Below are 12,167 nucleotides of genomic sequence, written 5' to 3'. Positions count from 1 at the left end.
GGCATGCGCTGCTTGCCCTGGCCGCTATCACTATGTGTGTACCTGCAACCAGCCCCTATCGTTACACAGGAACCTGCAGCTGGCCCCCAGATCCACATACCCCTGACTCCAGCCACCACCACTGGCTTGGTCCCTAGCCACTGGACCTGGAAGCACAGCTGAAGAACCAATAACCCTTGCAGCCACTGAAGATCCCCCACAGTGCTCACCAAGGACCACATAATTTCTGATATTATGTACTCCAGTTGGCCAAGCAATTGAGATGGTACACCCCTCCACAGGACCCAGAGCCACCACATGCACGCACACTTGGTGCCCTGAACCACTAGACCCAGGGTCACATCATGTTCCAGCAGGCCCCACACAGGTGAAGGTCTTTTCTTACTGAAGTCAGTCCATAAAGTCTGGCAGAGGTGACTCTTCTTCAAAAGTGCAGACACCTATGCAAGACTACTGGCATCATAAAGAATCAGGTAAATATGATACCACCACAGGAACACAGTAAATTTTCAGTAAATGATGCCAAAGAAATGGAGATCCAGGAATTGCCCAATAAAGAATTCAAAATAATTGTTATAAAGATTCTCAGAGAGTTGTAAGAGAACACAAATAATTATTGAAGTCAGGAAAATAATATAAGAAAAAAATAAGAAGTTCAACAAACAGAAAACATGAAAAAGAGCCAAAGAAAAATTTTGGAACTGGAGAACACAATGACTGCACTGAAAAAGTCAATAAGAACTTTAAGAGCAGATGGCACAAACAAAGCAGAAGAAAGAAATAGTGAGTCCAAACACAGATCATTTGAAATTATCCAGTGAGAAGCAAAAAAAAAAAAAAAAAAAAAAAAAGAGAATGAAAAGGCATGAAGAAAACCTACAGGACTAATGGTAAAAGATTAAGAGAAACAACCTAGGCATAATTGAAGTCCCAGAGGGAGAAAGGGGTAGAAAGCTTATTTAAAGAAATAATGTCTGAGAATTTCTTAAACCTGGGGACAGATTTGGACATCCAAATTCATTAAGTTAACAGGTCACCCCAAAATTTCAATCCAAAACAATCTTCTCCAAGACACACTATAATAAAACTGTCTAAAATCAAAGAGGGAATTGTAAAAGCAGCCAGAAGGAAAAATTATTTTTCTCTCATAAAAGGGGACCCCCATAAGGTTATCAGTGGACTTCTCAAACCTTGCAGGGTGGGAGAGAGTGAGATGATACATTCAAAGTGCTGAAAGAAAAAAACTGCCAACCACAAATACTTTACCTGGCAAAGTTGTCCATCAGAAATGAAGGTGAGATAAACACTTTCCTAACAAACAACAGCTGAGGGAGTTAATCACCACTAGACGTGCCTTATAAGAAATGCTGAAAGGAGTTCTTCAACCTGAAATGAAAGGATGCTAATTAGTAACATGAAAACATATTAAAATATACAACATACTGGTAACGTTTAGTATATAGTCAGATTCAAAGTACTCTAATACTATGGTATGGTTGTGTGCTAACCACTTAACTCTACAATAAAGGTTAAAGGAAAAAGTAGTAAATATAGTTACAGTTACTATAATTTGTTAATAGATACACAATATAAAGATATAAATTGTGACATCAAAAACATAAAATGTGGGGAGAGGAGTAAAAGGGTAGAGTTTTGTATACAATCAAAGTTAAGTTGTTATCAGCTTAAAACAGACTGCTATATCCATTAAGATGCTCTATGTAAGCCTCAGGATAAATGCAAAACAAAAAACTATACTAAATACACACAACATAAAAAGAAAGGAATCAAAGTATACTGCTATGGAAAATAATCAACTTACAAAGGAAGACAGAAAGGAAGAAATGAACAAAAAAACTACAAAAGAGCCAGAAAACAATTAAAAAGATGACAGTAGTAAGTCCCTACTATCAATAATTTCTTTAAATGTAAATGGATTAAATCTCCAATCAAAAGGTATAGAGTGACTAAATGAATTTTTAAAAACCCAGACCCAACTATATGATACCTAAATGAGACACATTTCAACTTCAAGGACACACATAGTCTCAAAGAGAAGGAATGAAAAAATATATATCATGTAAATGAAACCCAAGCGAGAGCAGGGTAGCTATATTTATATCAGACAAAATAGACTTTAAGTCAAAAACTGTAACAGGAAACTAAGGTTATTATATAATGATAAAGGGGTCAATTCATCAAGAGGCTATAACAATTATAAATATATATGAATCCAACACAGAGTACCTAAATATATTAAGCAGATGCTAACATATGTGAAAGAAATAATAGCCAGCAATACAATAATAGGAGGAGACTTCAATACCTCACTTTCAACAATGGATATATCATGGAGACAGAATATCTATAAGGAAATGTGGAACTTAAACTGTACTCTAAACCAAAAGGACCTAAAAACATATATGGAACATTCCATTCAACAGCAGCAAAATATACATTCTCAAGTGCATGTGGAACATTTTCCAGAATAGATCATATGTTAGGTCACAAAAGTTTCAGCAAATTTAAAACAATGAAACCACACTGAGTATCTTTTTTGGTCACAATGATACGAAACTAGAAATCAATAACATGAGGAAAGCTGGAAATTTTACAAACACGTGGAAATTAAACAATACACTCCTGAAAAACTAATGAGTCAAAGATGAAATCAAAGATAAGTTAGAAAATGTATCAAAACATATGATATTGGAAACACCACATTCCAAAATGTATGTGATGCAGTAAATGCTATGCAAAAGAAAAGTTCATAACAATAAATGCTTACATTACAAAAAGAAAGATTTTAAATAAATATCCTAACTTTACACCTCAAGGAACTAGAAAAAGAAAAATAATTAAGCCCAAAGTTAGCAGAAGTAAGCAGATAATAAAGATCTGTGCAGAAAACAATGAAATAGAGAATAAGGAAACAATAGAAAAATAAATCAGTGAAACTAAGAGTTGGCTTTGTAAAAAGATAAAATTCAGAAACTTTTAGCTAGGTTTTCCAAGAAAAAAGAAGAGTGGACTTAAATAAATAAAATTATAAATGAAAGAGGAGACATTACTACTGATATCAAAGAAATACAAAGGGTCCTAAGAAACTACTATGAACAATCATACACCAACAATTGGACAACCTAAAAGAAATGGACAAATTCCTAGAAACATACAACCTACCAAAATTAAATTGGGAAGAAACAGAAAATCTGAACAGACCAAATACTAGTCAGGAGATTAAATCAGTAATCAAAAATCTCCTAATGAAGAAAAGCTCAGGAACTAATGACTTTACTGGTGAATTCTACCAAACATTTAAAGAATAATTAATTCCAACTTTTCTCAAACTCTTCCCAAAAACGGAAGAGGAGAAAACACTCCCAAACTTATTTTAGAAGGCCAGCATTATCCTGATACCAAGTCAGATGAGAACAAATAAATTCAGTAAAATCTGCATATAAAAATCAGTTGTTTCTATACACTATCAATGAACTATCTTAATAAGAAATAAAGATAACAATCCCATTTACAATGGCATCAAAAATAATAAAATACTTAGGAATAAATTTAACCAAGAAAGTGAAAGATTTGTACACTGAAAATTATAAGACATTGATGAAAAAAATTAAAGATACAAATAAATGGGAGATATTCCATGTTTATGGATCAGAAGACTTAATATTGTTAAAATGTCTATACTACCCAAAGCCATCTATAGATTCAGTGTAATCCCTATGAAAATTCCAATGAAAACTTTTACAGAAACAAAAAACAATCCTAAAATTCCTATCGAACCACAAAAGACCCTGATTAATCAAATCAATCTTGAGAAAGAACAAAGTTGGAAGCATAACACGTCCTGATTCCAAACTATATCACAAAGCTGTAGTAATGAAAACAGTATGGCACTGGCATAAAAACAGACACATAGACCAATAAATCAGAATAGAGAGCTCTCAGAAATAAATCCACGCACAAAAGCTCAACAAATATTTAACAAGGAACCAAGAATACTCAATGGGGAAAGAATAGTTTCTTCAATAAATGATGCTGGGGAAACTGGATATCCACATGCAAAGAATGAAACTGGATGCCTATCTTACACTTCTCACAAAAATTACCTTGAAATGGACTAAGGCCTTAAACACAGAAAATACCTAGAAGAAAACACTGAGAAAGCTCCTTGGCATCAGTCTTGGCAATAATTTTTTGGATATGACACCAAAAACACAAGCAACTAAAGCAAAAATCAACAAGTAAGACTATATCAAACTAAAAAACTTCTGCACAGCAAAAGAAACAATCAACAAAATGAAAAGGCAACCTAAGAAATATAAGGAACTCACACACCTCAATAGCAAAAAAAGAAAGAAAGAAAACCCAATTTAAAAATGGGCAAAAACTCTTTTTCCAAAGAAGACATACATACAGTGGCCACCAAGTTTAAGAGTGTTCAATATCAATAGTCAACAGGGAAATGCAAATCAGAACCACAATAAGATACCACCTCACACCTGTTAGAATGTCTATCATTAGAAAGACCAGAGATAACACATGCTGGAGAGGATGTGGAGAAATAGGAATCCTGGTACACTGTTGGTAGGAAATGTAAATTGAAACAGTCAATGGAAAACAGTGTGGAGATTCCTTTAAAAAATTAAAAACAGAACTACCATATGACCCAGCAATCCCACTTCTGAATATATATCTAGAGGAAATGAAATTACTACCTTGAAAAGATATCTGCACTCCCATGTTCAGTGCAGCATTATTCATAATAGCCAGGACATGGAAACAATCCAAGTGTCCATCAATGGATGAATAAAGAAAATGTATATATATATATATATATATATATATATATATATATATATATATATATGCAATGGAATATATATATATATGTAATGGAATATAATTCAGCCATAAAAAAGAAGGAAATCCTGCCATTTGTGACAAGATGGATGGCTTTTGAGGGCATTAAGCTAAGTGAAATAAGTCAGAGAAAGACAAATACCATATGATCTCACTATATGTGGAATCTAAAAACGTCAAACTCATAGAAACAGAGAATAGATTGATGGCTACCAGAGGCTGGAGATCAGAAGAATCTCTCATCTCCTGAGATGCTGGACAAAGGGCACAAACTTTTAATTCTAAAATGAATAATTTCTGGGGATCTAATGTATAGTGTGAATTATAGTTAACAATACCGTATTGCATACTTGAAGGTTGTTGTGAGAGTAAACCTTAAGTGTTCTCACTGTAACAACAACAAAATAGTAATTATATGAGGTTAAGGATGTGTTACTTAACCTTATTGTGGTAAATAATTTGCAATACATATGTGTATCTGATCATTACTTTGTACATCTTAAACTTACACAATGTTATATGTCATTTATATTTCAATAAAGTTGGGGGAAAAAAGAAAATAAAGTCAATGATTTTTAACATTGCCTAGTGTACTGTGTGTGTACTTATGTATATATCCAAAACTCATTATTTATATTCTCTCTCAAATATTTCCATAGTTATTTTAGTTGGTAATAGCATGTTAAGATTACCTAATGTCACTGAATCAGGTTTCAAAAATGATAACTCCTGAACTTGATTTGTTAACCATCTCGAGAGGGCACATTGTGTAAATTGCTTAATCTGGAACTACTGAAAAACAGTCTATTTTATATACAGTAATATTAAGAAAGTCACATCAAAACAGAAAATATATGAAAAATTCCACATTATAATATTTAGCTTGATTTTGATTAAAATGTGCCTACTTTTTGTAGTTTAGAATAAAACCAGCCCAGCAGTTTTTATACTTTAAAAATTACAAAATTTACTCTAGGTGGCGTACTTCTATAAGATTGTAGAAGGAAAAGAATACAATTGAAAATCATTTTTTGTTACTTCTAATCAATGACTGTTAATTCAAAAACTAGTCTAATGATATTTGAGATTTGTTAACAGAAAATTAAGTTTAAAGCTGCTAAGCTAAATTGGGATATAATTAACAGAAAATACTGTATTATGATTCTCTTTAGACTAGTAAATAGTGTCTTGTGGGAAAAACTTTAGAGAAATCACATGCAGAAAAATGAAATATTTAGCAGTAACTCCCACCCCATGGAAAAAAAATATTGTATTTAACTATTTTTACATCTTTAAAACTTGTTTTTTAGAACTCCCTCTCATTCTAATATTAAGATTGCATTTGTGCAAGCATCAGAGTTCTGACTCTTGGGTGCCATTTGTGATGCAACAATTTGTGATGCAAACTTTTGCACCATGTCTATTTCCCAAAAGTCATTAGTTTTTTTAAAATCAGCATATATATCATGTTACTTGAAGCTCTTTTTAGCAAGACAGTTTTCTTCAATTGTTTTTATCTGGAACCACACAACTTTGATTCCCCTCACAAGAACTGTAGTCATATTTATTCCCGTATTTTTTAAAGTCAGACTAGGGGGGACATTGGGGAATTATCAACCAGTGGAGCTGTGTTGTGTCCAGTTCTCTCTGTCATACCGAGTATGACACGTAGACCAGTATAGTGAAACTGGATCCAAAATCAGCTGTCATTTGAGGCCAAGTCTTGAAACCACTCTACAGTTACCACTCTGGAGAGCTTCAAATTGATTTTAAATTGATGTGATATTTTGGTACACATTGTTACCTAGAGTTTTTAAAGAACATGCTTTTTGATAAACTTCAACTTTTTGGGTCATTCATCTGATACAATCACATTTTCACATAATTCGTATCCATGTTTTCATGTAATATTTAAGTTGCCTAAAAAGGAACTGAATTTGCAATTAGGGATTCTTTAGTAGTGTATCTCTCAAGTTTGTTAGGCGTAAACTCAGGTTTCCTCGAAGTTACTGTCCATTCACTGTTTGGAGATGTTCATGATTACTTGGACATCTGCAAGTACATATTTCCTTATTAGTGACTTATTTATCAAATTAATGTCTCTAAGTTTGTTTTGCTGGCAGCAGTTTGTTGAGATAGAGGAATTTTTCCAGGACTTAGACTTGAAAATTAGCTGTGCATTCTTATAATGTTTGTGTTTTTATGTTAAATAGTAGAGATGCAATTGACCTTATTGGAATTCGGTCATTTGTGGATTAAATGGTCTGTTGCAATGTTTCTAATTTAACTTTGGGCATCAAGATCTTTCTAATTATTAATTATATTTTTATGCTAAGAAACAATAAGTATAGAAGACTTGATTTATTCTTGCTTTCTACTATGTCTACTGTAATGCAACGTTCATACCTTCTACACCTCATTATGATTATTACAATTGGGTGCAAAAATAAATACAAATATATAAATGGAGAGAGATGAGTATATGAACGTGTGTGTGTGTGTGTGTGTGTGTGTGTGTAGCTTCCATGCTAAAAACTGGAATGACAATAGCGGGCAAAAACAGATATGGTCTCTGACCTCACGTAATTAAAGAATCTACAGCAGGGGGGTGGGGTGGGGGTGGGGTGGGAATCACCTGAAAATGATTAAAATGATAAGTGCTTCAAATGAAAGGTATGTGATAATATAAAAGTATATGAAAAACCAGAGAAGCTAAACATTTGACATTTCCAAATTGTTTTGCATAATCATCAGCACAGAGTTGTTTTATTTTAGCCATTCTAATAGGTTTTCAGTGGTATCTCATTATAGCTGCAACTTGCACTTCCCTAATAATAGCTAATTATGTTGAACATCTTTTCATGTGCCACCACTACAGCCTCTTTGTTGAAATGTCTGTTCAAGTCTTCTGCCTATTTTCTAATTGGATTGTCTTCTATTAAATCTTAAAAGTTCTTTATATATTCTGGACACAAGTCCTTTATTGAATATGTTTGCAAGTATTTTCTGTCCATGGCTTGTCTTTCCACTTCTTTAACAGGGTCTTTCTCAGAACAAAAAATTTTTTTTACAGAGTTCAATTTATTCATATTTTTAAATAAAGATTACACCTTGTTACCTGAAGAATTTTGGCCTAACCCTAGGTCAAAGGGGCTTCTTCATGTTTTTTTCCTAAAAATTTTAGTTTTACACAATGCATTAAGATCCATGACCCATTCTGAATATTTTTTTAAGGTGTGAGGTCTAGGTTTAGGGGTTTTTTTGCTATAGATTCCCAACTGTTCCAACACCATTTGTTGAATATTCAATCGTCCCAGCACAATTCCTCCACTGAATAAATTAGTTTGCCAAACTGGTGTGAGTCTATTCTGGACTCTATATTCTGTTCTATGTTCTATGTGTCTATCACTCTGGCAAAACCACACAATCAGTAACAATACCATACTTTCCTGACTGCTGTAGTAGCTACATAGTAAGTCTTGGTATCTTGCAGTCTAATTCCTTCAACTTTATCTTCATTCTCAAAATTGTGTACGCTATTCTTGTTCCTCTACCTTTTCATATAAATTTTAGAAAGTCTATCTGCAAAGAATCCTTCAGGATAGAAATTGTATTAAACCCACAGATCATTTGGAGTACAATTGGTGTCTTTACTATGTTGCCTCCCAATCCATGAATATGGTATGTCTCTCCATGTATTGAGCTCTTCTTTCATTAGCATTTGTAGTTTTCAGCAAACATATCCCACAGATTTTCTTAAATTTATACTTAATACTGTATTTTTTAGCAACTTGTAAGTGAAAATGTCTTCATTGCTAGCATAAAAATTTTTGTTGACCTTGTATTATTCTGTGATCTTGCTAAACCCACTTATTAGTTCCAAGATGTTCTTGGAGACTTCCTGGGATTTTACATGTTGACCATCAGGTTATCTGTAAACAGAGAGTTTTACTTCTTCCTTTCCAATCTGTATGCTTTTTATTCCTTTATCTTACTGCACCAGCGAAGTCATCAAGTACTATAACAAACAGATGTGGTAAGTGCATATCCTTGTCTTCTTCCCATCTTAATGTATTTAGTCTTTCATTGAGTAGCATGCTAGGTGTAAGTTTTGTAGATGCTTTTTATCAAATTGAGGTAGTTTCCTTCTATTGCTGAGTTGTTTTTTTCATCATAAATGGGTATTGAATTTTTTCAAATGCTTTTTTCAGATCAGTTGACATGATCATGTACTTTTTCTTATTTTCTTCTTAATATGATAAATTACATTGACCAATTTTCAAATATTAAAGCAAGAGTCTTGCATATCTGGAATAAAGCCCACTTCATTGTGTAAACAACTCAAATGTCTTTCCATGGTGAATGCATTACCAGACTGTGATAACTCTATACAATGGAATATTATTTACCAATACAAAGGAACAAATTATTGACACAACAACACTCATAGAGCTAAAGGGCAACATGTTGAGTTAAAGAAGTCAGTCTCAAAAGGTTACAAATTGTATGACTCCACTGATATAACATTTTTACAGTGAGAAAATTATAGCAACAGAGAAACAAATCAGTTGACAGCAGGCATTAGAGTTAGATGAGGATGTAACATGTAACCTAATAAGGAGCAGCAAGAAGAAGTTCCTTTGTGATATACATTCTATATCCTGATTGTGGTGATGGTAAAATGAATCTACATATGTAACACTTCATAAACAGAAAAGAAAAAAAAGGCATGTAAAAATTGTGAAATCTGAATACAGTCTGTACCTGAGTTAATAATACTGCTGCAATGTCAATTTCCTGGTTTAACAATGTACTAAGGTTACATAAGATAATAGGGAGAAGTTTACCAGTACATGGGAATTCTCTGTATTGCTTTTGCAACTTCTTGTGAGTCTTAAAGTATTTTAAAATAAGACATTGTCTTTAAAATACAGTAGGAAAAAAAAAGAGGGGTGTGACCTCTGAAAGATGAGTTAAGGAAGGCTTTGTTTTATAGAGAGGGAACAACAAGTACCAAGTTTGTAGAAGGAAGCATAACAAGGCCATTGAATTTAAGCGTAGCTAAATTCAGAAACAAAGGGGAAGAGTAGAGGACGACAGTTTACAGTTAAGAAAATCTGAATCTTCCTTCCTGGTTCTGACAGCATATAGAACCTCAAAGGTCATATTTAAGGCAACAAATGGGAAACAACTGAAGAGTTTTAAAGAGGGGGAGGGTAAAAAGGCATTATTAGTGATGTTTTGTCACATTCTAATTGTAGTGAAGAATGGAGCAGGGGAAGTGAAGATGCTCTCTAGCCACTGTTGTAGTCTAGGAGTCGGTAATGGTAGCTTGGTGTAGGGTAGTGGTGGCAATAGAAATGGAGAAGCGTGGATAGATTTGAAGTATGGAACATGGCATGACTTAAAAGACTGAACATGTCCATTAGATTGGTGACATGGAACTAAACTATTTCAAAGGAACAATGCAGGGGGTGAAGGGAATGCCAGACTGGAGCAATTTAAAGAATGGGAAAACAGACATGAGTTTAGACAAGTGAGGAAATTTGGCTGTAAAAAGAGAAAAATGGGTAGTGGCTGGAGTGGGACTGTGGAAATGAAGGAAGATGTTTTAAAAAGTGGTAGCAAACTGAGCATATTTTAGTGTTAACAGGAAGAATCTAGTTGAAATAAAAAAGAGAAGAGGTAATGAAGAAAAAAATAGTTTAAGGACAAATGTGAAGAAAAGACAAAGTTTTGGGAAGTCAGGAAGGGAGTGTGGCAAATTCATGAAGCTAAAGTATGGCTAAAGCATAAAAAATGAGGAAGACAGTGGTGGGAAATAGCTCAGAAAAGGGTAGGGCCAATTTCTTTTACTCTAAGAGGAAAAGAGGTGAATTTGGGCACAAGAATGTCATACTGGGTATGTTTTTATCTCATAACTTCTCTTTTTCTCTGTGAAACAGTAAGAGAGCCTTGTTAGTTAACTAGGGCTGCCTTAATAAAGTACACAGAGGACTGGGTGTCTTAAAACAACAGAAATTTATTTCATCACAGTTCTAAAGGCCAGAAGTCCAAGATCAAGGTGTCAGCAGGGTTGGTTTCTTCTGAGGAAACTCTCCTTATCTTGTAGATGGACATCTTCTCTTCGTCTTCTCATGGTCCTTCCGCTGTATGTCTGTGTCCTAATCTCTCCTTATAAAGATATCAATCATATTGAATTAGGGCTCACCAATATGACCTAATTTTACTTAACGACCACTTTAAAGACTCAATCTCCAAATAAAGTCACATTCAGAGGCACCAGGGCTTAGAACTTCAAATATGAAATTTTGGGGAAGACACAATTCAGCCTATAAAAGAGGTTACTTGCCAAGAATGAGAAGAGAGATAGGATAAATTACAGGTTCAAAGTGAAAGAGGTTTGAAATAGTTCTAAATAGTTTGAAATACTTCTATTAACTATAAATGAAGTAACATCTTTAATGGGTAATTTTGTTTAAATTCAATTTAATTAAAACTGAAATTCTGACTTCATTATTCCATTAAAAAATTCTTTTACAAGCCAGAAAATCTGAATTCTAGTCCTTGCTCTGCTAACAAGCAATGTCCCTTAGATATATCTGGCTCTCATTTTTGTCAAGGAACAACCTATCAGAGACTAGACATATGCCTTAGAATATGCTAGAAGGAGCACTGACTTGGGAATGCCTGACATCCTGGTCCAATTACCTGCTCTGTCACAGAAGAGCTTAATTTCTCAGAACCTCACTTCCTCATCCTAAAATGCAGAACAACTAAATCTCTCTAAAGTCCCTCCTACACTCCTACTATAGTTCTTTGAATTTAAATGTTACTTTGAGAATAAAGGGATTATAGAATTAAAGAAAAAAAATTCTTCTAAATATTTGATAATAAAAATTGTATGCTTCCAACATATTGAAACATTGATTTTCCATTTCAACTTTTTCTACGTCCTCCTCTGTTCCCAAGTCAATATTATCCTCATGATTAAAGACACTCTAAATATGCCTTTTTCTCACCTCTGTTGGCTTAAATACTAGGTGCTGAGTTGGAACAAGATACTACTTCTTTTGTTACATGTAATTATCTACTTAATTTTAAATCATTAAATTCTAAAATAGCATCCCTAGCGTGTCTAAGATAAGAGTTTTGCATCTTAAAAAAAAAAGCTGAATGATGGATATATTAGTCAGAAACATATATGGCTAAAGTAACAAAAAATAAAAACAATGGCTTAACAATCAAGAGTTTATTTTTCTCATTTAGTTAGTGCAGAAGCTAGCAAT

General features: G+C 33.5%; 1 protein-coding gene across 4 annotated transcripts in view; it reads right to left on the bottom strand.

The window, feature by feature from the left end:
- EMC2 (ER membrane protein complex subunit 2) overlaps positions 1–12,167 on the bottom strand; it is a 111,836-nt gene that overhangs the window by 48,575 nt on the left and 51,094 nt on the right. For 2 of the 4 annotated variants that reach the window (XM_004282939.3, XM_033411239.2), the window contains one exon: positions 10,881–11,052. The gene's annotated coding sequence lies outside the window, so the exon portion shown is untranslated. Of the gene's footprint in view, positions 1–1,266; positions 1,392–10,880; positions 11,053–12,167 lie in introns of those variants that run through there. The other 2 variants (XR_007472570.1, XM_049700422.1) reach the window with 2 other exon arrangements.

This window comes from Orcinus orca, chromosome 17, assembly GCF_937001465.1.
Source record: "Orcinus orca chromosome 17, mOrcOrc1.1, whole genome shotgun sequence".
In the NCBI taxonomy this organism is placed as follows: Eukaryota; Metazoa; Chordata; class Mammalia; order Artiodactyla; family Delphinidae; genus Orcinus; species Orcinus orca.
Note: the sequence above shows the minus strand (reverse complement) of the source record. Positions and strands in the feature narration are given on the sequence as shown.